Consider the following 23050-nt stretch of genomic DNA (forward strand, 5'->3'; position numbering starts at 1 on the left):
TAAACATAGGGAAAACAGGAGAATTTTTTTAAATAAAACAATCAAAAATATAATTGAAGATAAAACAGAGGTAGTTTTATTATTTTATTCTCCCATGCATCCCATACATGGGACAAACAATACACAGAAAATGAATAGATGAAGATCCTACTCATTTACTGACTCCGAACACATAGCAATCCAGATGACACTAATTCATTTCTTGATAATTTATAATTCACAGAAAAGTTCTAGTTTATTCAGCCAGTCTTTCAAAATATTCAACTAAGCCCACTCAGTAACCAATTGGAGAGTTATTCATCGCTTTGATATTCATAGGTCATTCCTACATTCATTCCGATATTATAGGTACATTCCTGTAAAATTTCCAAACTTTTGTCCCTAATATTTTATAATAAAATATAATAAACCTTTTTTTTTAATAAGGTATTGTTTCCGTATGAAGATTTCCTTCGCCAAACTCCTGTCTCAGGATGTCCCTCCATCTACGGTGGTTCATCCATCTCCTCTGCCAGCCCCCTGGTAGCCACACTCTCCGCCATTCTATCTTTCTTTCTGAAAAGTCTTTCAGCTTCCCAATCTATCACCATCCGTGGGATCTTGCAACCATTGGGATCCGTTTTACTGAGAACTGGGATCCGTTTTACGTATACATACTATCTGCGTCTTCTTTCACTCTAGAATATTCTTTCTTACTTCCATTTCCCTCCTTATAATAGGGTTTTTCTAACCCTTTCACTGCTAGGAAGTTCTGTTCTTGAGTCCTACTTAGGGACCATGTTTCGGATGTATTACATCAAATTTTCCACCAATGCTTTATTCATCAGTTTTCATTAATATATTCCTGCTCCCTAGTAGCAGATTAAGCATTTACATTATGTTTTTACCATTTTTTTTTTCGATTTTTACACGCGTCCTATCGTTACTTTGCACTATAGATCCCAGACTTAAGACTAACAGACTTAGATCTCCCTATCCAGTTTGCCTAATGTTCGATAGGTCTGTCTTCTCTTGCCGTGCACATGTATTAATTTTTATTGTAATTTACCTTAAAATTTCCTTTTTCATATTGGTCAACTATTTTTCTGAACAGGTAACTGAAATCCTTCTCGCCTTGTGCAATGAGCATCTTGTCATCAGCAAGTAATAAATGACATGTTTTTTTCTTATCTGAATACCTACTTTTCCTTATTTCCTCATCTAGTACTTTAGAAAACAAAAAAAGACTTAGGTTTCTAATAGGAGTATACCTCCACTAAAATAATTTTAGCCCATTAAGAAAGAAACTGAATTAGATTCATATTGAATGTGATATACAACAGATTTTTTTACACCCCTTTGTTTTGTATAAAAGAATTGTGGAGGGTTGCAGAGAGCGATCATGACGTAGTGAGACTAGCGCTTGCGTTTGCTCACCAGCCAAATTCCCATAAAATATATATGTATATGTGCCCACTTCATGAATGTTCATATTCATATTGTTATCGTCACATTTGCCATTTCGGAAGAATGACCTTAAATAGTTCCTTTTAAATTTCAGGAAAGTACTTATTATTGTAAATATTGACCTTAAATTTGAAAGGAGTATAGTGATATTTCAATATAACTTTAGTATAATCTTTATTTTTATTTATTTATTGCAATTTACAACTGTACAAGAAAAATACAATACGTGAATATGTGGTATGTTTCAATTACTTGAAAATCTTGGGAAGGATCCACCCAATGGTGGTACTTCAAACATTAATTTAAATTAGAAGGTCCCGTGGTCTTTTTCTTTTCAGACGCCTCGGGGGATTATCAGGGATTGTTAAGGATGAGAGATTAAGAACTAATGGGTTAGGATGGGTAAGGAGTTTGGAATGAAAAGACGCATATCTATTTCATATCATTAGAAATTTGATGGTTTAGTAGAGCCCCAGAGCTCGATTCCGTATGTACAAATTAGTCTGATTATCATAGTATACAATAATTTTTTGTAGTGAATGGGAAGTTTAGAGCGTTTGTCAAGTAGGTTCTTTATTATTGAACAATTTTTTTGGCCTAATTTACTGGTAGCATCTTTTGATTTTTTTATACATTAGAACCCATTTAATATGATGACCAATATTTTTTTCTATTTCACACCAAAAATTATATTGATCGTTAAACAATAACGTTTAAATCCATACACAAGGAAGAAAAAAAGGTTATGCGAAAATTTCTAAGATTGTATAACAATTATTGCTACAAGACCCCTTGGACACGTTATGATATTTGTCAACGTATCACTAAAAAACAATTTCATTGAAATGGGTTCGTCCTATGCCCGCTGCCTCCACTTGTCAATACTGTTAAACAGTCTTTCAATCCTTCAATGAAATTTAAGTTTTGCAATTTTTAGGAATTATATAAACCGGACTGTATTGATATTTATATTTCAATTGTATTGTAATTAGAAGCCAAAGGTTAGGGCAGTTGATTAGGAGCTAAGGAATTACAATTCTGGAACCAACTCCACTCGGCCTCGTGTACAGAATAGCTATTTGAATAAAAAATTAGCTGTACGGTCTCGATTACCGAAATCAAGATATTCGAGGGCCGCACCCTAGCTCGGGGTTAGACGCAAGTCTAAATTGAAAAGCTAGGTTGAAGGCGGAAAATTCTTGTTATTTTTTCATTTCGAAACTGCTTAGCTCGCGCCTTCTACCGAAAAATTTTAAAATTAGAATTTACAAAACTATTATCCTTCTCACTGTTATTTATGGATGCGAGACGTGGCCTCTTACACCAAGGGATGAACTTGGAGGGGCATCACTGGGAGGATGTATGCAGAGAGCGTTTAGTGGTATCGGCATCGAACCTTCGGGTTCGTTAGGCCTTCATTATTATTATTATTATTAACTATTATTAATAACAGTAAACATAGAAACATGAAAATTGTTTACATTCAGTAATATTATATTATAATGCACAGTATATTTATAATAAATTGAAAAAAAAGAAGTACATTTGTTACGCTTTCCTTTATGCGGGGTATATCGGGTAAGCAAGGAATCCAATTTTAAAGATACTTATCCTTTATAACTGAATAATCAGATGTGATTTATCTCTTTTGCATAGTAGGAGTGTGAATATCCTTGACGTTACTTACTATACCCACACAAAGAACTGTGGGTACGACTTCCAAATACAATAAACCATATCCTACCTTCTCCCTTTCCATAAGTCGTTGCAATATAAACATCTCTACTGTCATTCATCCTCATTTTATATTATTTTGAGTAAGAAAGTTTTTAATTATGCAGTTTCTTAAATTTGAATGATTTTTTAAAAACTGTAACATTAAAAATTAGATGTCACACTGTATTAAAAGGGACTGAATCTTGAAATAATCCACCGAATAAAAAATAGGTAAATTTGTGGATGAGGAGGATACCCATTAATTTACCTATTTTTTTATTATTACATTGTTGTTCTTTAATTTCTGAATGATAATCGATTTTTAAATGAAGTTACTGTTTTTATAAGATATTATCAATAATAAATACAAGAATGGGTTCCTATGAGATCTGCTAAAACCTCTTTGACGAAGAATCATAAGGCATTTGACTGAGAGACCGCCCAAAGCTTCGATGGGCGCATGGTATAAGAGAAGATACCAGAACCCTGCTACGCTATTAGTTGCCATAGCGATTGAACAAATGTATAAATAAGATCTATACTCTATCATCGAACAAACATTTCAATATAGTCCACCCAGAGCTGTTTTATGTTTTCAGGTAATGCTGGTGTATAGTATATTTTTTACAATTAATTTTCCTTTTGCCAATTTTTTTAGTCACATTTTGATTTGACCGTTATCCTTTTTATTGTTTTTTGTTAAATATATTATTTTCTAATTTAAATAGTTTTTTTGTGTGAATTTCGTTGACTCCTCTGGCAGTTGTAAAATTACTCAAAGACGAAACTATAAAAACTGTTTTCAATTAATATTATTTTAAATTAGAGTCGATGATTGTAATCTTACATGATGATCCGCTTGGTAGTCAAACGATCGTTAGTTATATTGGCTCTCACTCTCAAATGTTTTTTACTTCCACTTACTGTGTATAAACTAAGTAGTAAGGAAAAGTGTTGCAATCGAACTGGAATTTGGAATCCAAGTTTTAACAGAAATAGACGTTTTAAATTCCAAGTACAAATAACTAAGTTGCAAAATAGTGTGTGTCTGTACGTATAGCTTAGAAAAATGTATGCATAAATATAAACCACGAAAGGATTTGATAATTAATTAAAGGAGAAAATAAATTTTTTCGTGTCTGCATGGTTATTATGACAATAGCTAGATCTTTTTGGCTTGCTATGTAATAACCCTTGGGATATTATTAAAGTCTTTGCCATATGTGTCGATACCTGTCCCGGGTAGGATACCTGTCAACACAAGGACACTTCGTAGCTGGCTAATGGATACATGTGAAGGGACCTTTCTGAGCAAATCTATTAAAACAGGTATCGCCTGCTGACTTTGCCGGTAGGCATATCAATTATAGTTTATACACAACACCTGTACCAAACACTTGGAGCCCCGCGTTACGTATTCTTCTTGGGCCAATGAGAAATAGGATTGGGAAAAGACAACGCCTCTACGAAGAAGAGGGAAACTGGTCACAGAAAATGGAACACAGAAGCAAAGAGAGGTACAGAAGATGAAGGTAGACCGAAGGGAGAGCAGGATGCACTTCGACGAGAAGAAGTCCTAAGAAGGGCTCTTCAGATCTGGAACGCCATTCTTTAGACCAAGACGACACCTACGGCTAGACAGCATTCCCTACATGCATCACCCAACTCAGCAGCTAATTAGATATGTTAGGTAACAATGTATAATGTATAATGTAAACAATATTTTATGCTAAACCATTTATCTGAATCATTTTGTAATTTAATTTTATCAATCATGTAAATAAATGCTTTCTTCCTTTAGGTAGTTTATATATTATTACCCAATACCACTCATTATTATATTTTATATAAATTATGTTAACAATATTTTATAAATATAAAGCCTTTGGAAAGGAATTCAATGATAATAACAGTTTTGTAGGACTCAATCTTAATTAAAAATATGTATTTGGATAATTGGCTTCAGCGATTATCCTGGCATCCCGATCGACGACAGTATACTTTGCGGGCTATTTTCAAAACGTTATAGAGAAAGCCAGGAACCAGTGATGATCTGTCGTGCCAAATGAAAAAGAAGTAGTTAAATAAGATCTGACTCTATCTATGAGCAAACGTTGGTGTATATTTCATATATTTAGACTAACCGCACATTTATTATTTTGGGTTAGTTCTGGTTTATTTTATCCATTATGGAATTTTATGAACTCATTTTTTGTTTCCACTATGGAAATATTTTATTTTTAACTACAATAACCTCCATGAAAATACGTAAACATAGTAATAGCCTTATCCTCATTGAAACAGCCTGACCTGGCTTATATACAGAATTAAAAAAAAAAACAATCGTTCTAAAAAATCTTTAATTTTGTTTAGGAGGTGGTGATTCTCCGCTGCACTACCCTTAAGCTTTCTACAAACGGTGAGTCTCATATAAATTCTATTTTTTATTCTTCTTTCTTTCTTTATTCTTTTTTATCCCATTTTCCTCTATTCCTCATCTTTTCTTCCTTATTTACGTCATTAAATTATGCTAACACCACATCAGGTTAATGTTAGTTGTCTTTACTTACTCTTTTAGACATACATAACATATTTTAATTCTTTAATTGTGTTTTACATAAATTTTACATTTATGTTTTTATTCCCATTTTTTCATAATTTTAATTTTAAATCCTTTTTATTTTGTACATACATTTACTAGCTGTATTTTCATATTTACATTATTTTCTTCTTCTTCCTTCTTTCATAATTTTAATATTATTGTATCCTCATACTATCTGCATCTTCTTATAATAATTAAACTATACATTTTGTTCCGATACTTATCATACATACATATATACTTATATTATCTGATATCTTCTTATTTTCTGGTGATCTTGTTCTTCGTTCTATTCATTATGGTTGTTATCTTCTTTTTTGTTCTTAGCCCTGATGATATCCGGAAATGTTGGCCTGATAAAATAACTTTTACTCGTTTTGTTCTTCATTTACATTATTTCCGACCATCTTTTATTTACTCTGCGCATCTTTAGTTTTGTTTATTTGAAATAATTAAACATCTCTCATTGTTGACAGATATCAATAATGGGTATATGTAAAATATTAAAAACATGTTATAAATAAGAGGATGGATTTAAAAATAATAACCACGAAAACATAGTTATAATAATTTTTTACCTATTCAAATAAAAAAATAAAGGAAGTTTTTCCATTATGAATAGAAAAGAAGTTATCCAATTTGAAACGGGATGATTTCAACTCAAAGCACAGTGGTAAGTGAAAGTTCTGTATTGTTCGCATGGCTCCAAATTCATTCGTAATATCTTTATACATATTCTTTTTAATCTTTCAATGATTTTTCGTAAATGATGTTCGTTATGATTCAATGATAAAAACTATGTTCCAAAATTTTATAAATTAATGTTACATCTGTTTTACACATTCATTAGGTTCTTAGCCAAGCTGATATTTTCCAATATGGGTTGCTTGAAGAGTGATTTGATTATGCGTGTTGTGGTGGTAAGGAGTATATATATACATATGTAATATTTTTTTTTTGTTTAGTTGTATTCTTGAGGCGATGTAAATGGACAAATGTGGTTTTATAAATATAAATGTTACTATAATTTCCTCACCATTTCTACTAGGTTCGGAGATATATAATTACCTGTATTTCAAGATTTTGAATGCATTTTATTTATTTAATTTGATTTGTCGTTTTAGAACAAAATCATATGCGTATCAAGAAAAATAATTTCTTCTAAAAGCACATTCTGAAGCGAAAGTGGCGGTTGGACTTTGTTTAAATTTAATGTTAGACTATGTTTACATCACACCCCGGCTTCCATTCAAATTTTGGAGTGTAATGAGAAATAAACATACGTAATTGATATTAGTGGACGGAATCGATATGAAACCAATTTGGTACCAACTCACGCTGTCATTGAAAATTTCATCTGCATTGGATCATTTATTCCAATTATGCCCGAACAAAAATTTAACTACTAACAGACTCAGAACCAAATATGAGGCATCCAAAAAATATATTGAAATTTGATTTACCCTTTTGAGAACTTTATATATTGAACAAAAACTTCACGAGGCGTATAGAAGATAGTACTAAGTAAAGTACTAGTAAAGTAAAGTACTAAGTAAAAGTACTAAGCATGACAAAAGTCCGTGGTGACGACGAAAAAATGATAAAATTAAGTAAAACATAATAAAAAAAAAAAAACAAACAGGTATTTTAGAGCTATTTGTATCATCTAAATTAGTCCCAGATTTTATAAACGTAATTAATACCAGGGCAGTTTTTGAGGATTATTGAGAATAATGTACTCAATTATCATTTTCAAATATACCAGAAAAAAAATTGAAATGAGTGTCCACACTCTTACAGAACATATTCAGACGGTTATTGTTTTTTGGTCCATATTTGAACTGTTTTGAGGATTATGTATTGCAGAGAATCAAAGGAATGGCATAATCAATTCTAGAACTTTGACATTTTTCTTCAAGTTGAAACTTTGCGAAGCTAGACTAATTTCGGAGGGTGCTGAATACCGTTGACCCACTCAACCTGTTCAAAATGTCTTCATATCTGGGGATCGGATACTTCTCGCCTATGGTACTCTTTCTGTAATCTATCACCACCCTTTCCGGTAATTTGGTAACGTAGCACCAGCGAGTATCTCCTCTCATTCACATATGTGACCTTGTCTTCAATCATTGTGATCTCATGGACCATCTTATCGATTGCCCCGAGCATTTCTGCTTCTTTGAAAAAAAAAATCTTCATATTCTCTTCTAAGTCTCTGTCACTAGTCCTCTGATTGCCCCGACCCAAGCGCCCTCGGTTTTTCTCTGTCGGTGACATTTGTACATTTTACCCCCCAACTTAATTAATTTTCCCCTGATATTCTTAACCCAAACACCTATCTTTACTAGCAGGTCACACCCCACAATCACTTTGTATTCCCTCGGCATACTCCTTACGATATATACAGGCAAGTTCTCCCTACTAAAACTAGGATCAACCCTGTCGCCACCTCCCCCTCTACCTCACAAGGACCACCCAGAGTGATTTAATTACAAATATCTGAATCGGATGAGTCCTCTCTCTCTCCACCAAACAGCTTTTCTAGGGTTTCGAATGAGCTATACTCGATTTTTTAGAATTGAAACCGGTATTCTTGATAATAGATTCTCTGTGAACGGTATTAAAGGTGGAATTACTTTGTAGCATCCAAGAGTCACAAGAAATTACTAATATTGCAAAAGAAATAACATTTTTTGGCAACAATTAGTAAATATAAGATATAATATAAAACATGAGAGTAAATCTTTCTGGAATCATGGGTCAAAGAGAGTAACAATATTTTTAAAAATATTGTATATTGTACTCACACTTAAACAAAAAATGAATTTATTTGTTTAATGTTATCGGATATTTACAAAAGTCACTAAAAATAGCGTTAGAATACATATTTGTATAAATATATATAGAAATATTATAAAAATTTATATTTTTGTATATAAGAATATTTTGATAACGAAATAGAAAAACAATTTGAAAATGTTAGCTATTTAATTATCACTATTAAATAGTGATACTAATATATCACTTCTTCGGTATATATTAGAATTAAATAACTAAAATTTTAGCCCTAATAGAGCAGTTTAAGTTTAATAGTTTCTGAAATACACTTTTTCAAAAAATAATCATTTCATTACCAAATATCAGTTGTTAGTGAATTTATTTTGGAAATCCAAACTCAAGAATTATTAGAGAGGCGTATTGATGTCTATTAGTACTGGAATAAAAGCTGCTTTAAGCTAGTTGAATGTGCTGTACAGTAATTTATAATTAGTATTTTTGTAGGAGTGGTAGTTTCCATGAATTTAGCCAAAATAAATTCACAAAATTCTGATCTCTCGATGTTTTGAAGAAACATTTGGTTTATGGTACAATATCATAGGGAATATTAGACGTAAAGATTAGGGCTCTTATTGTAGGAAATTTAATATACTTTAAACTATGTTTTATGAAGATTTGTTTAATGCTTTTAGTAATTTTAAGGATATGGAGCTCCAAATGAAAAACGAGTGAACATTTTAGGTTTTTCTGGAATAATATAAACGCCTCCTCCTCTTCCCCGTGAATCTTAAATACTTCAATATTTACTTTTTAATTACATTTACTGTATCACTTATTTAGTCTAAACTAAACTATTTTCTGAAAGGAAATCAAGTACAATTTTTTTTTATTTAATAGAACTTAAAAATTAATTTTTTGTATCTTCTGGAACAGCCGCCCTTTTTCATTGCTATGGTTGGTAGACTCATCAATGTTTACTCTTAACTTTATATAGTTCTCATTAAAGTAATGAAAAATTTGGGTGAAATAGCTTGGGTCTCATAGACTATAAGAATAATAAGCTAAATTCTAAACCACTTCGATACGATGAGTATCTTTGAGCATATGTAATGGAAAATATAAGGAAAAGAAAAACAAGCTTGAGAAAGGAAATTACATATCCTCATCGTAAATTACTAGGCTAGCGATGTATATTAATGGTAGGGTAGAATATAAAGCAAACGATATAGGGGTAGCATGATAAGGGTAATAAGACGTATTCCCCTCTATAACAAGCCTAAGACCCTGTAACAGTTCTTAGAAATACTTTTACGGGTAACTGAGGAATTAAAAAGTTTCTTTTTACTATTATGTATACTAAGAGGTACGAGTAGTTATAGAACGATACAAAAAATAAGACAAACTTAATGTGAATAGAAAAAAATAGTGAAGTAATAAAGATAATTATTAGGAAAGTTAGAGATCACAGATGCAATTCCTATAGTAGCTCTTCCTGGTGAACATGAATACAAAGTAGGACCAAAATAAGTTAAAAAATGTAAGATAGCTTAGTTACAAAAAGCTGGTATGGTGCGCGCACCTAAAATACATTCACTCAAAATACACTCAATACACACCCTGTTTTATGTCTCCTAGTTTTGCTTAGATTGGTGGACTCGCGTTTAAGTTATCGATATTTTTGTGACTATCGAAAAAAATTTTAAAGACTGGGAAGGCGAAAATTATTAAAAAAAAAACAAGAAATTTTTTAATTTTCTGTTGGTATAAAGTTCATATTTTATGGTTTCTCGAGGTTGGAATAATGAATATAAATTTTGTTCCTGCTAAAAATAAAGTTCAAAAAAATATAGCGAAGCCGTAATATAGTTTGGAAAGACTGGCATCATTTTGTCTTGTTTGAATCGGCTCTCTCTCTTTTTTATTTAGTTATTCTTAAATTTCTTATATATTTTGTATATATCCATTGTTTATAATCTCTAACAATGAGAACTGGTTATTTTTTTTTTTTAATTCACATAAAAATCAATCATTTGTTTATGATATCGGCGGCTTAATTACCAATATTGCTTAGTAAATGTAAACTAACTTTACGATAAAGACAATTAAAGATTCTCTCTTTTAGGAGAATAACAACTTTCCAATTAATTTTCCTATAAGGGAGAATCTTTAATCATATTTTTCGTAAAGTTAGTTTCCATGTATTTAGCAATATTGTGAAGTAAGCCATAGATCGATATAGACCCATAGGTTTTTCATCTATGATTAAACAGACTCAGTAGACTAGAAAATATGATCTTCCAAATTTGATGATTCCTTTTATTAGAGAATATCATCGATATGTCCTGTAATTAAAACTTAAAATTTTTAATTAGTCGGTCAATGGGTTGACGAAGAAGAAATTCTTTTCCTCTGAGTTTTAATTATCTGGCTTTTTGTATTACTGTTTACTCTTGAGTTAGAAAACAAAGTTTTTTCAATATAAGTTTTACTAAGCTATGTTTTAATTTATGAAAATGATGGTAGAACAGGAATTTTTTGAAGAAATCAACATTTCTTGATTGCAATACTTTCTCTGAAGTTTATACGTTGTAATAATCTAGTTTTGTCAAATAAAATTTTGTTCTTTGCATTTTTTCCTTCGGTCTCATTTAGTTTCGTGTGGCTTTTATGGTCTAATATGATTTGCTGCCTATCCTTTTGGCCCTCCCCCCCCCCGGGACGTTTTCCATATCCTGTTTTCAGGTGACCTTTTGGGCGCTCTTACCATTTCACTATACCGGGTTTAGGTGATTCATTTATATACTCGTACTTTGTTAGGTTCCAAATTATGAAATGGAAAATTATAAAGTAAATAAATAGTAATTTCTAAGTATTCATGATAACATCCAGTATAGGCTTACGATTATATTTTAGGAAGAAATCAAATTTCTATCTAAGCTCATTTAATGTACTTATTTTTAGGCGTGGCCAACAAAAAATACTACCTTTTATTTCTTGAAAATTATCAAAAGAAGGTCTGTTTGGCAGTTATATCTCATTTTTTTCCTTAAATGGTATATCTGTACCTCTTCGTTCGTTTTTCACCTATCATTTTCTACTGTATTTGTGTTTTACATTTTCAACTGTATGCCTTTATTAAATTCAAACTAATCATTGTATTGTTTTTATCTTCTAGTAAGTCAGCATTAGTTGAAGAACTACTGTTTTGTTTTGTTGGTGTTTTTTAATTTTATTTTATACCAGATCGGCCTGGTGGGCCTTACATGGTTGATATAACCGATATATTATATATATATTTTTTTAACAGTTGATTATGGGGAGGAGGAGGGCGAGACTAGGGGCGAGACTATACTCGTACAAAAGACACCCCTAACTATAAACAATTTTATTGTTAAAAGAAGAAAAAAAAATAGATTAGAATAATGCTTCTTAATAAAAGAGGAAAGTAAAATTAATAACAAAAAATAATGATATTGGTACACTTAAATAAAACAAAACAATTGCCCTCCAATAGTAAAAAGAAACAAGTTAATTTGAAAAAGGGACGAGAGAAGAATAGAAAGAAAAAAAAATAATAATGAATAAATAAAATGAGTAATAATAAAAAGTAAAATAAAGGTAGTGTGACTATGAATTCATTTTATATTTATTAAAATTTATAAAAGAATGTCCTGCAGCAGTCTGGGCTTCAGGTCTTCAGGTTGAGGTTAGGTTTTCCAGGTTGTAGGCCACTGCTCCTTTAACTGTCGGCAACTGGGAAAGGAACTTCATGAACCGTTTTTGATGTAATCCTCTATTGACTCCATTGGCTATTTCTTATGAACCAAGGAGCATTAACTGCGATTCTTAGGACTTTATTCTGAAAACATTGTAGATTGTTCCTTTTCGTGAAGGATGCCGCTCCCCAGACTTCACAGCTGTACATCAATAGCCTGAGAATTGTTTTAAATATAAAAACAGTTGTTTCTGGTTTTAATTTGGAATTTAACTTTTTGGTGTTAAAAAAGAATAATTTGCTAATAGAATTAGTAGTAGTAGAAGGTCATGTTGTTACAACACAAGATATTATATAAATGTAAATAAATACTTGAGTTCGCGGTCTTATAACATTACTCTTTACTTCCTTAACAAAAAAGCATCAGGATCAGAGGAAACTACTCCATAGAGTTCGATCCTAGGTCCGGCTAGTGTTTGGCGAGTTGCTGGGGGAGCTAGAGGACAGAGGATATCTTGTCACAGCGTGTCGGTCATCGACGATCTGGTAGTCATAGTGGCCGAGAACAGCAGAGCAAGACTTAAGACAGAAGCAGAGATGGGTTCCATCACTTGATATCGGCGAGCCACCGGAGGAACAGGAAGCTGACCCAGAGTCCTAGAGGCCAAGACCAGACTGACGAATAAAGATAGGTACCCGGAGATGGAGATAGATACCGGACAGAAGGAGAGGATTAGTTGCAGTCCTATCAGAAAGGCGCTTAACAGAGTGCTGAGCTGCAGCACAGTTCAAATTTTTGTAGTATTCCCATATAAATTAAATTCCTCCGTAATAAAAAAATATTAATAAAATAAAGAAAGTGTGCTGTGTTACTGGCATCAGTGGCATCTGGCATGTCGCCGCACCCCGCATGACAGTAATTGAGAGGAAGGAAAAAAAGAAAAGAAAAAGTAAAAGCTTCTCAGAGCTACCTAAGAATTCTATCATTTTTGTCAAGTTATCCTGCTTATCAAAAGAACAGAACCCATAAAGACCACATTGAATATTGGACCTAACTGTTTGTATAGAATTCTATCCGTATCGACAAAACTAGATCTTAAACTGTTATTTGTTCATGTAATCCAAAATTTTAAAATTAGATCCGGTTGCTTATCTTCTCAATAGGAAGTGTTGTTGAATATTTGATAATGTTAAATATGCAGTGACGTTTTTGTGAGTTTTTTCTTCTGATTTTGAATGTGAGAAATGTAAATTGCATGCCAAGCTTAGTTTTATTGTTTACTATTGTATTAATTTACATAAATAATTTTCCATTTATTGTTCGTGTTGCATATGTAACATTGATGAATGTAACCATGTTATTCTGCTTAACTTTGTTAATACGAGGGATGCTCTAAAAACAAATAATTATATTAATTTTATTTTATTTTCGTTGTTAGTTTTCCAGTGGGATCCATTTTTAACAAATAAATATCAATTAAAATGATCGTCCGGCAAGCCCATTAAAACCCAGCAAAATATTGGCCACTTTTTCTATTCTTCTTGTACTATCAGTGTGAAAAAGTAATTAATATATTACTAAATTTAAAAAAAAAAATTCAAAACCCCCCAAAAATGAACAAACTAAAGAACAGCTGGAAAAAGGAAAAGAAAACAAGCAAGAGACATTTATAATAATTGACAAGTACTTCCATGTTGTATGCATGAAACTATATTTTAGTAATGTTACAGAGGTGTGGAGGTTAAAAATATATAATCAATGTAAATATGTTATGAAAATGTTTATTGTTATTTAGTTTTGTATTAAAAATTGTTTACATGATTTTCCTTAATCATTTTTATTGATATTTATTAATTAAATACAATTATATATTTTAGCTGATGGATTAGAACCGAGTTTAGGAAAGCTGCTAGGTGATCAGATCCGCTCTTAATTATAATAATGAAATTATGGAGCAAGATAAAATCTTCTAATTAGGCAGTGCTGTGTAATTTTATTTAGCATTAACTAAGAAGATGTTAATTGATTTTAAATCTTTTGGACGCAACGGTTTCTTTTACGACTCGGATAAGTTAACTGTTCTCCCTCTGAGCCAGAATTTGGGACAGAAAGGTAAAAAGAAGAGAGTGTAAGGATTGGATGGAGCGGTAGTGGTGGCAGGACGAGGCAATATCGAAGCAGGAAGAAGCGATTAGGAGCGGGACTATTGCCGTGCGAGCCCGGATACCTGCCTACTTGCCTTGGCTTAGTTGTTACTCAATGAGTTCAAGTGTAAGTTAACGCATGATGCGTTCCATAGCTATTGTCTTTTATATTCATCGAGCCATGTATATTCAATAGATACAATAATCAAAGAAATTTAATAAACAATTAAGTTTAAACTAAGAACCATCAGAATTATGTATTTCTGCTCGTCGCCCCTTTTTACGTTCATTTCGTATATTATACCCTTTGCTGTCACCTTTTGTTTATCAGTCATTTTTCTTGCCTTTATTTACTTACTTATTGAGCTCAGTTTTAATTTCTCTTTCTATCTATTGTTTGAACCTTCATTTAATATAATTAATCATTTATTTAACAATTTTGTATTTTTCGTTTATTAAATAAGGCTTATCTTCTGCCTTATTTATTTAATTTCGCGTAACATTTACTCTTTGTTAAATACGTTTTCAAAAATCAGCTTGGCAATGACATACTTTTTACATTTGCACAGTCTTGCTGGCATTAATAGTTCAAGAGACCGGCTGAAAATTAAAAAAAAGTTATTTCACTCTATTTTTTATTATTTCAGTGAAAAATACTTATGCTAATCAGGTTTGATGAGTCTGGCAAACATAGGTAGAATAAAAAATCACTGCTGTTTCAAAATGTAAAAAAAAAAAAAAATTATTCAGAGTAGTTTAATTTTTAAAACTACCTACAACGCCAAAGAACCTAAAATAGTTTAATTTAAAGTGGAATAAATTTGCAGTATGTAAGAAATTGCATTAATCATATGGAGATACAAAAAAATAATGTTTGATTTATTTTAAGTAAAATTTGCATTATTTACTTTTAGAAAATGGTTCTCAGTTTTGACTCAGTCTATACAAGGAATGGAGTAAATGTCAATAGAAAGTAAATATTAAAATATTTAAGATGAAGGCCCCCTGAAGTAAATTTTTTTCAGAAAAACCTGAACTTTTCGCTCATTTTTCATTCCTTTCATTCATTGGAGCTCCATATCCTAAAAATAACTAAAAGCACTAAAAAAACTACTAAAAGTAAATTCTCAAAAATATGAGCTCTATTAGATATCTTTACATCTAATATTCCCTCTGATATCATATCATATATGATATCGGAGGGAATATTATCCATTTTTTCAAAACCTCGAAAAATCAGCAGTTGATGAATTTATTTTAGCAAACTTCGTGGAAACTACAAGTCCTACAAAAGCTAATTATAAGCTACTTTATAGTTCATTCAACTAGCTTAAAGTAACTTTAATTTGAGTACTAAAAAATATCATTACTGAACTTTATATCTACGATAAACAGAACATTTTAGAATGTCGTAAGAAACTCGTCCTTATTCTAGTTTTTAGGCTTCGGCGATGTTTATATTATGAATTCTAACAACATATAAAACTTTAATTTACTCGATGCTCATGAGAACTATTTCCCCCCAATTTCAGAACTCTTAATTTCATAACAAAAAAAAAATTCATTCAGAGCTCCTCATCTTTAAAACTACCTACAACACCAAAAAATCTAAAGGTATCATTTAAAGTGTATTAAATTTTCTAACTCCTTAAAACTAATAGAGGTGTTTATGTTCAATAGTTCACAAGATATAGTTTTTACAGATAATGGAAAATATTTATTTTGGAAAATATCATGGAAACTTGTATTCCTACGGCGTACGGATGTCCATTAGCTCTCAATTGAGGAGTAGTTGCAAGACTGGGAGTAAAATATTCACTAAAACAAATTCACAAGATGTTGATTTTTTTTTTTTCGGAAAAACTTTTGGTTTATAAAAAAATACATTTGGAGAACTATTGAACGTATAATTGCTCTATTAGTGCTTATATTTTAGAACATTTAATCTACATTCAATAATGACCTATGACTTTTTTTGTTGTTGTATGAAGTTTTAAGGATATGGAGCAACGAATGAATAATGAGCAACAATTTTAGATTTTCCTCGAACAAAATACGTCAGCACCTCAAATACTTTCATAAAAACTTAGGATGAATTATGCTACAGCAATCAGAAATGTGAACAAACAAAATTTGTTTATCGTATTGCAGTTTAAAAAAAGTTTTATTTATAATACAAAAACAAATTTTTTTATCTATATCTTCATTACCATTTTCTACCCGTATATCCCCCTTCTCGATCGTTCAGGCTGGTTGTGCCGAAACGGAAAATAGACTGTTTTCTACCATCACGTACAGATTGTCTTTAATCTCGAGATCAAATAGGGAAAGTAATAAAGGAAAACCGAAGTAAGATTTAACCGCATGTACAGTTTCCTTTTCTCGAGCAAACAGAAAAACATACTTCATTAGCGTTATGAACCCACCTATAATATTAATAAAAAATGATGTTGATACATAACAATTGGCCCGTCTTACAGTGAGATCGGGTCATTGCTCCAGTAGATGAACACTAGAGCTCATTTCAAACTTTAAAATTTTCTTATTTGGACATAGATAGCTTCTCAGTTTATTTTTCCTCTAAAACTTAAATCACTATAAAACTGCTTAAAATGAAAAAAAAATCTAAAGTTGAAGCTCTTATAATCGTATCATGAACATTTAAGTCTAACAAAAACTGCTGGAATATATAGTCTATGAATGCATAGTCCCCAGTGGTTCAATACTAGTCGTTACAATAGTTTATCCGTTGATTTTTAATTACCCATAAAAAGTTTTTTATATTTAAATTTATTTTATTTTCTAATTACTCCTGATTTAAACAAACATAATTGGAAAAACCTTAGTACTCAATGGTTGATAGTTTTTTCGTTGATTTTAATTATCTATCAAAAGATTTGATTTATTTAATTTTCTTATGTCTTATAAATTTTAAAAAAATAATTGGAAAAACCTTGGTACACTATGGTTAAGCATTTGTTGTCATTTATCAAAGCTCGGTTATTATTTGTAAGTGTGTGTCCTTACAATGGCTTAAGGTAAACAACTCGGTTTTTTATTGTTTATCGGTTTGAAAAACCTCTGGAGTTGATTTCAGTTTAAAAAATCATAGCAAAGCTTAAATTAACTAACTTTAATTTACTGATGATCAACCAAAACGTGCTTGTGTTAAACATTTCGGTGGAGTTGTTTCTATTATGTAGTGAATTACACCACATGATTGAATATATTACATCAAGGCTGTTTCAGGCCACCTATAATTTAATAAAAAGATTTGACTTTAGTTTAGTAGCTTAATGAATGAAGGTTGAACAAAAAAACAAAAAACATTAATAATGAAGGTTTAACACAGAGTTTTGATTATAATTGAGTAATTCTTACACCTCTACCATGGGTAATCATTTTTAATATGGTATATCCTGAATATGAAGAATATTCCAATTAAACTATAGAAGTGTACCATTCTTCAATTCCTGTGTAGCTCACAGTTCCTTGAGGCCTTTGTAGCTGAGGGAGTTTAGGCGTCACCTTAGACTACCTTACCTTGGTGATCCCACGGAATGAAAACCCGCCTCTCCTACTCTAGTTAGAATAAGTTTATTATCTATAAGATAACACCATTCCCTGTTTGTCAGAAATGGCGAGGTAGGGAGTGAACAAAAAAAAAAGATCACAGTTCTTTCTTAATTTTATAGTTGTGGAAATGTGGATAGGTAACCTTGATGGTGCTAGTCCCAAAGTACGAAAGCCATATAGAATTATTATTACACCTGTAGCTATGTTATTTTTCTAATTTTCAGTATGATCATCAACGAGTTATCACAAATAATGGAAGTTATCATGTAATTTGAACATAAAATGAGGTGTAATTATACAAAATGTGTAAATTTATAAATCAAACGTATTTACACAACAATCTCTTGAGGTTGACTGTGAAAATCCATGCCGAACTGTGGGTCACCTATTTACAGCTTTGGCAACTAAAAATAATTGTTTGGCAAACGTTCCTTGAATACTTTAAGGCAACCACCTACAAATAAATACAAGAACGGGATGTAACATAGTTTCCTATATTATTTGTTTTTTATTATTTATGGTGATTTTAAAACTTCTCAATTGCCTGAAAGGAAGTTATAGTATTTCAATTTAATGAAGGGTGATTTGGTTAAATATATCAAGCATTTGACCATTGTGTACACAATAATACTAAATTATTCTACTTAAAATACCTGTTGTTGTCTACATTCAGCTTAGTTAAAAAAATGTTTATTTCTAAAAGATCAATTTTCTAAAAATCAACATTTTTGATTTTTTATTCCCATCCATAAAAATATCTCCATTAAAAATTTTTCATAGTTTTTGAATTAATAAAAAATAGCTTTATAATTTTTTCAAATATTTCTTTAACTGTTTACAGCATTCTTCCTGATTTAATTTTAATTTAAACCACTCAATAATAATTCATTAAATTGTTGATGAAATATGCTATAATTTCACAAAACAGTAAAACCAATTAACTTTTAATTTTTCAATTAATCCACGTTCAAAAATGCAACATGCATATGTATAAAGCAGATCAGGTACACGTAGCCCTCCATAAAATTCAATAAGATGTTCAAGAATTGCTGGCCAAGCTGTATTTTATCTCTCCTTCCCCCACTTTTTATATGAATAAAACAACTGTGAAATATGCAGCGCTTCTTTAGTTGTTGTCTAGAACCTTCTCCGTACAAGGTAACAGTCTTGTTTTTAACGTTGAGAGTCTTATAAAAGCTATTTCGTATCTTTTATCACAATTATTGGGCATATGAGGATAAGAGATTTAAACTCGGTGATGGTCCAGAAACGATATGTACAGACATACCTTTGAATGAATGAAAGAAAAGTAATTTTATTCTGGTACATGTGCCCCTAAAAATAAATTACATAGTTTAGACTTGATGAATTTTTTTCTTATATTTACAAAATCGTTGTATTTAAGTTAAAATTTCAAATTTATTATAGTAATTAATAGTATGGCTTTATGCATGGTTTACATCGTCACAGTAGTTTGATTATGTTGTAGGAAGGACTAGGTGTTTGAAAGAAAGAACGGAGGAGGATTGGCGTATAGAGATAGGGAGAAAATTACAGAAGGAGCGGGTTTATGCGTGGATATATGCATAAATCATTCAAGTGGATGGACGGAGATACAGTGAGGAAATCAAGGATGTAGGTAGGGTTTTTGGGTTTGAAAACTTGGAATAGAGAAAACCCAAGGAGGTATTGTCTTCGGGAAGTTGGATAAAGCCACTTATACTGATTAACGGGAGACATGAGAGCGCCTTGAAAACCGGAAGATATGGTGAAGCAGTTAATGAGGCTCATCTAGCCCAGTAGAGAGCTCTCCCTAGATCAAACAACCGTAGTCCAAATGGAGGGAAACGAGAAATGATATTACGGAATTGTTGAAGTACAGTTATAAATTTACAGATTATATGGTAAAAATGGTGACTAATCCACCGTGTCCAAAGGGTGAATTAAGAGGGTTAGTAGAAAGGAAAAATATATTTATTTTATAGTTTAATGAAAGCTTGATAGAAATGAGGAAACAAAAAAAAAAAAAAAAAAAAGAGCAGGTACAAAACAAAGTAACCCAACGTACAATAAATCATTATTTTACACTTAAACATTTATGTATTACTTTTTTGACCAAGAATTTAAATTGAATTCACTGAAATAAAAGGTTGGTCAGATACGAACCAAGTTGTTAAAATGTTAACTCCCTTTATTGTGCCCTCGTGTTTTCCATGGTCGACTGAGGGCTTAGAATACTATTTTTTTTCCATATTTAAACAAACAAAAATTTATTTATAAAAAAATATGGACTTTATCAAGTTTCAGAAGGTATTAATACAACTTTTTTTGATAAAAATAAAATCAGATATTATGTTTAAAAATCTCAATGGGCAACAATACTTTATTCTAATGATAACTAAATAATCGAAAAACATTTCTTTATTATTTAATTTCTTCGATATGTAATGTTTTATTCAAAATTACCATAATGATGCATTAATAGGTACTATTGAACTATAATTTCTCCTTTTCGTTTAAAAATGAAAAAAAGATGAAATACGATCAAGAATAGACCACATCGATGGCTTACTTCACAGTTGTGCTAAGTAAATTTTCACTTAATTTAACTATACAAAAAATGCAAATAAAGCTTCTCTTTCTAGGAAAATTAGAACTTTTTAGTTAATTGTGTTACTGAACTGATTTAGGTATTAATAAATTTAAAAAAAAGTTGTTATTTTGTAATTTTTGGTGAAAACCGTCAATTTTAATAAATTTAGTGTAAATTTTCTTAGCACTACTGTGAAGTAAGCCGTCGATATGACCAATTTAGTAATGTGTATCGCCCTTTGATGTTACTTCAACCTCAAAGAGACATTCTATACAGTCATATATATCCCAAAAATAGAGTCTAGCTCTCCTTAAATCTATTAATGAATTTTTAGTGATGTCTATAGTAAATAATGAAACTTGATGTAGTAGTCGGGTGCCGTCCACTAAATTCTAGTGTGTTCCGTCCCATGTAACTGAATTTTACGATATTGAAAGCTCTTCCATCTGGACGCGTAAACATTAAGAAAGTATATTAATGTATTTTCATAAGAGTTCCGAGTTTCCTTCAGATGTGGAAAGCACCCGATTATTATAACAAGTTTCATTATATTTATGAACTTCACTAGCAGTGCAATAATAGGTTTGAGGAGATATGCAATAACATCCCGTCTCTTAGAAGAAATGGAAGTAAACGATAGGGTTATTCCATAGTCGTTTTTTTTTTTTATCGATTCTGTATCGATTAAAACTGTTGTTTTAAATAAACGAAAAAAGCTTGATTACTTTTAAAATGATCTAGAAATCAAAACAGAGTAGACTGAAATTACAATTACTTTCTACTTAATATAACCTAATTATTTGATATTTTCAAAGTCTGCCTTAAAAGAATGTCTTTTTTGCCTACTGGTTGCTATTTCTGACTAGATTTTGTGATAATAATTTAGTATTATACTATTACATTTTATATTATTGGTTAAAATCTTAAGCAAAACTAATTTTTAATACCGATAAAAAAAAAGTCAATAAAAATAAGATTGATCTGTAGTTCTCCTGGATGGGTTTTTATATTTTGGAATCGAGACGCGACCTGCGACGGAATGGCTTGTTGAAAATATAAGGAGCTTTTCAATTTCAGTGAGGTCTTGTGTGAGCGGATTCAATCTCCACATAGGAGGTAACTTCGATTGTGGTTTCGTTTGAATGACAAGAGCGTTCGCGCCTGATTTTACCAAGTATACAAGTATTCACATTATATGCAAGTCATAGCAGATTATTATTATTTTTTAAAGCTGTAAATAGACCTTAATTGAGGAAAAATTTGGCAGTTTTGCGTGATTCTGACTAAATTACCTCCTTGCACGACCGTTGGTCTAGTAACAGCATTTCCTTACAAAGTACTGCATCCCTGACCCTTCATGGGTTGTTGTACACTTTTATTTTTATTACATTACATATATATGTAATCTTACCGACATTGCGCTGCCTGGCTTGAATCGCGGCACATTTGACGAAAAAAAAATGTTTTTTGTATTTGACTTATTCCATAGATTGTTGTTACTTGTTAACAACCTTACTAGCTTTAGGACAGTGTATAGAGGGTAAAAAATAGGAACGGAAACCTCTATCTGCGATAATGTGTTTGAAACACGTCTGTTTCAAAATAAAACCAAAACTTCTTTTTTTCAGATGGGCCACTATTCAAGCGATATTAGTTTGTGTGTGTGCGTGTGCGTGTGCGTGGCTGAGCGTAGTGCGTTTTTCACGTGTATTTATGTAAAGCGAATCAATAATATTAGTTTATGTGTGTGTTTACGCGTGTGGGTGTGCGTGTTGTGTGTGTCTGAGCATGGTGCGTTTTAGCACGTTTATTTATGTATAGCAAATCAATGACATTGCTTGTATTTTCGTTTATCTTTTCTAGATTTTTCTTTTTTAGTGAATATCCTATAATTTGTGTAAATTAAAAACTATTTAAAAGATTTAAAATTATAGATTTAAATTTGCTAAAATAATAATAAATGAATAATAATTGGATCCATATACCGGAGTAACAATGGTTCAAACTGAAACTGTAAGCTGGCAAGTCCTGACCAAGCTTGAAGACCTGTTTACATAAAGTTCATTACAGCTGATGATTGTAATTGATAAAGCTAACCTTGTGATCCTCTACCAACCAGGGATAGAATCACCTTTTACAAACTAACTAATAAATATTAAAATATGCAACTTTAGTGTTAATATTCTTAATTTATTGTTGAACTTGTCTCTTTAGAATTATATATCATCGAAAATGGGTTTTATTGACTTAGAGTAAAATATATAATTAAAAAAAAAAAATTCAAATAATGGAATTATAAAACATCAAAATTGAAAAAAAAAATTGAGAAAATAATACATAAAAAAAAAGAAGGAAATAATGTTTATGTATCTACAACCTTGAAATAAATATTATGTATGCTTAATAATGTTTATACTAAACGAAAAATAATGAATAAAGTAAATAGACCTAAAGGAAACCAATGAAATAAAACAATCTT

General features: G+C 31.0%; 1 protein-coding gene and 1 long non-coding RNA gene across 2 annotated transcripts in view; one reads left to right on the top strand and one right to left on the bottom strand.

Moving 5' to 3' along the window:
- The window catches only part of LOC136796831 (uncharacterized), a 74880-nt gene that overhangs the window by 44153 nt on the left and 7677 nt on the right, over nucleotides 1–23050 (top strand). The window contains exon 2 of the long non-coding RNA XR_010844596.1: nucleotides 5536–5581. This is a non-coding gene — a long non-coding RNA (uncharacterized lncRNA). The remainder of the gene's footprint in view (nucleotides 1–5535; nucleotides 5582–23050) is intronic.
- The window catches only part of LOC106677345 (excitatory amino acid transporter), a 58050-nt gene that overhangs the window by 24102 nt on the left and 10898 nt on the right, over nucleotides 1–23050 (bottom strand). The gene's annotated exons all lie outside the window — the stretch shown is intronic.

Source organism: Halyomorpha halys, unplaced genomic scaffold (assembly GCF_000696795.3).
Source record: "Halyomorpha halys isolate HHAL.00 unplaced genomic scaffold, Hhal_1.1 Scaffold94.1, whole genome shotgun sequence".
Taxonomy (NCBI): domain Eukaryota; kingdom Metazoa; phylum Arthropoda; class Insecta; order Hemiptera; family Pentatomidae; genus Halyomorpha; species Halyomorpha halys.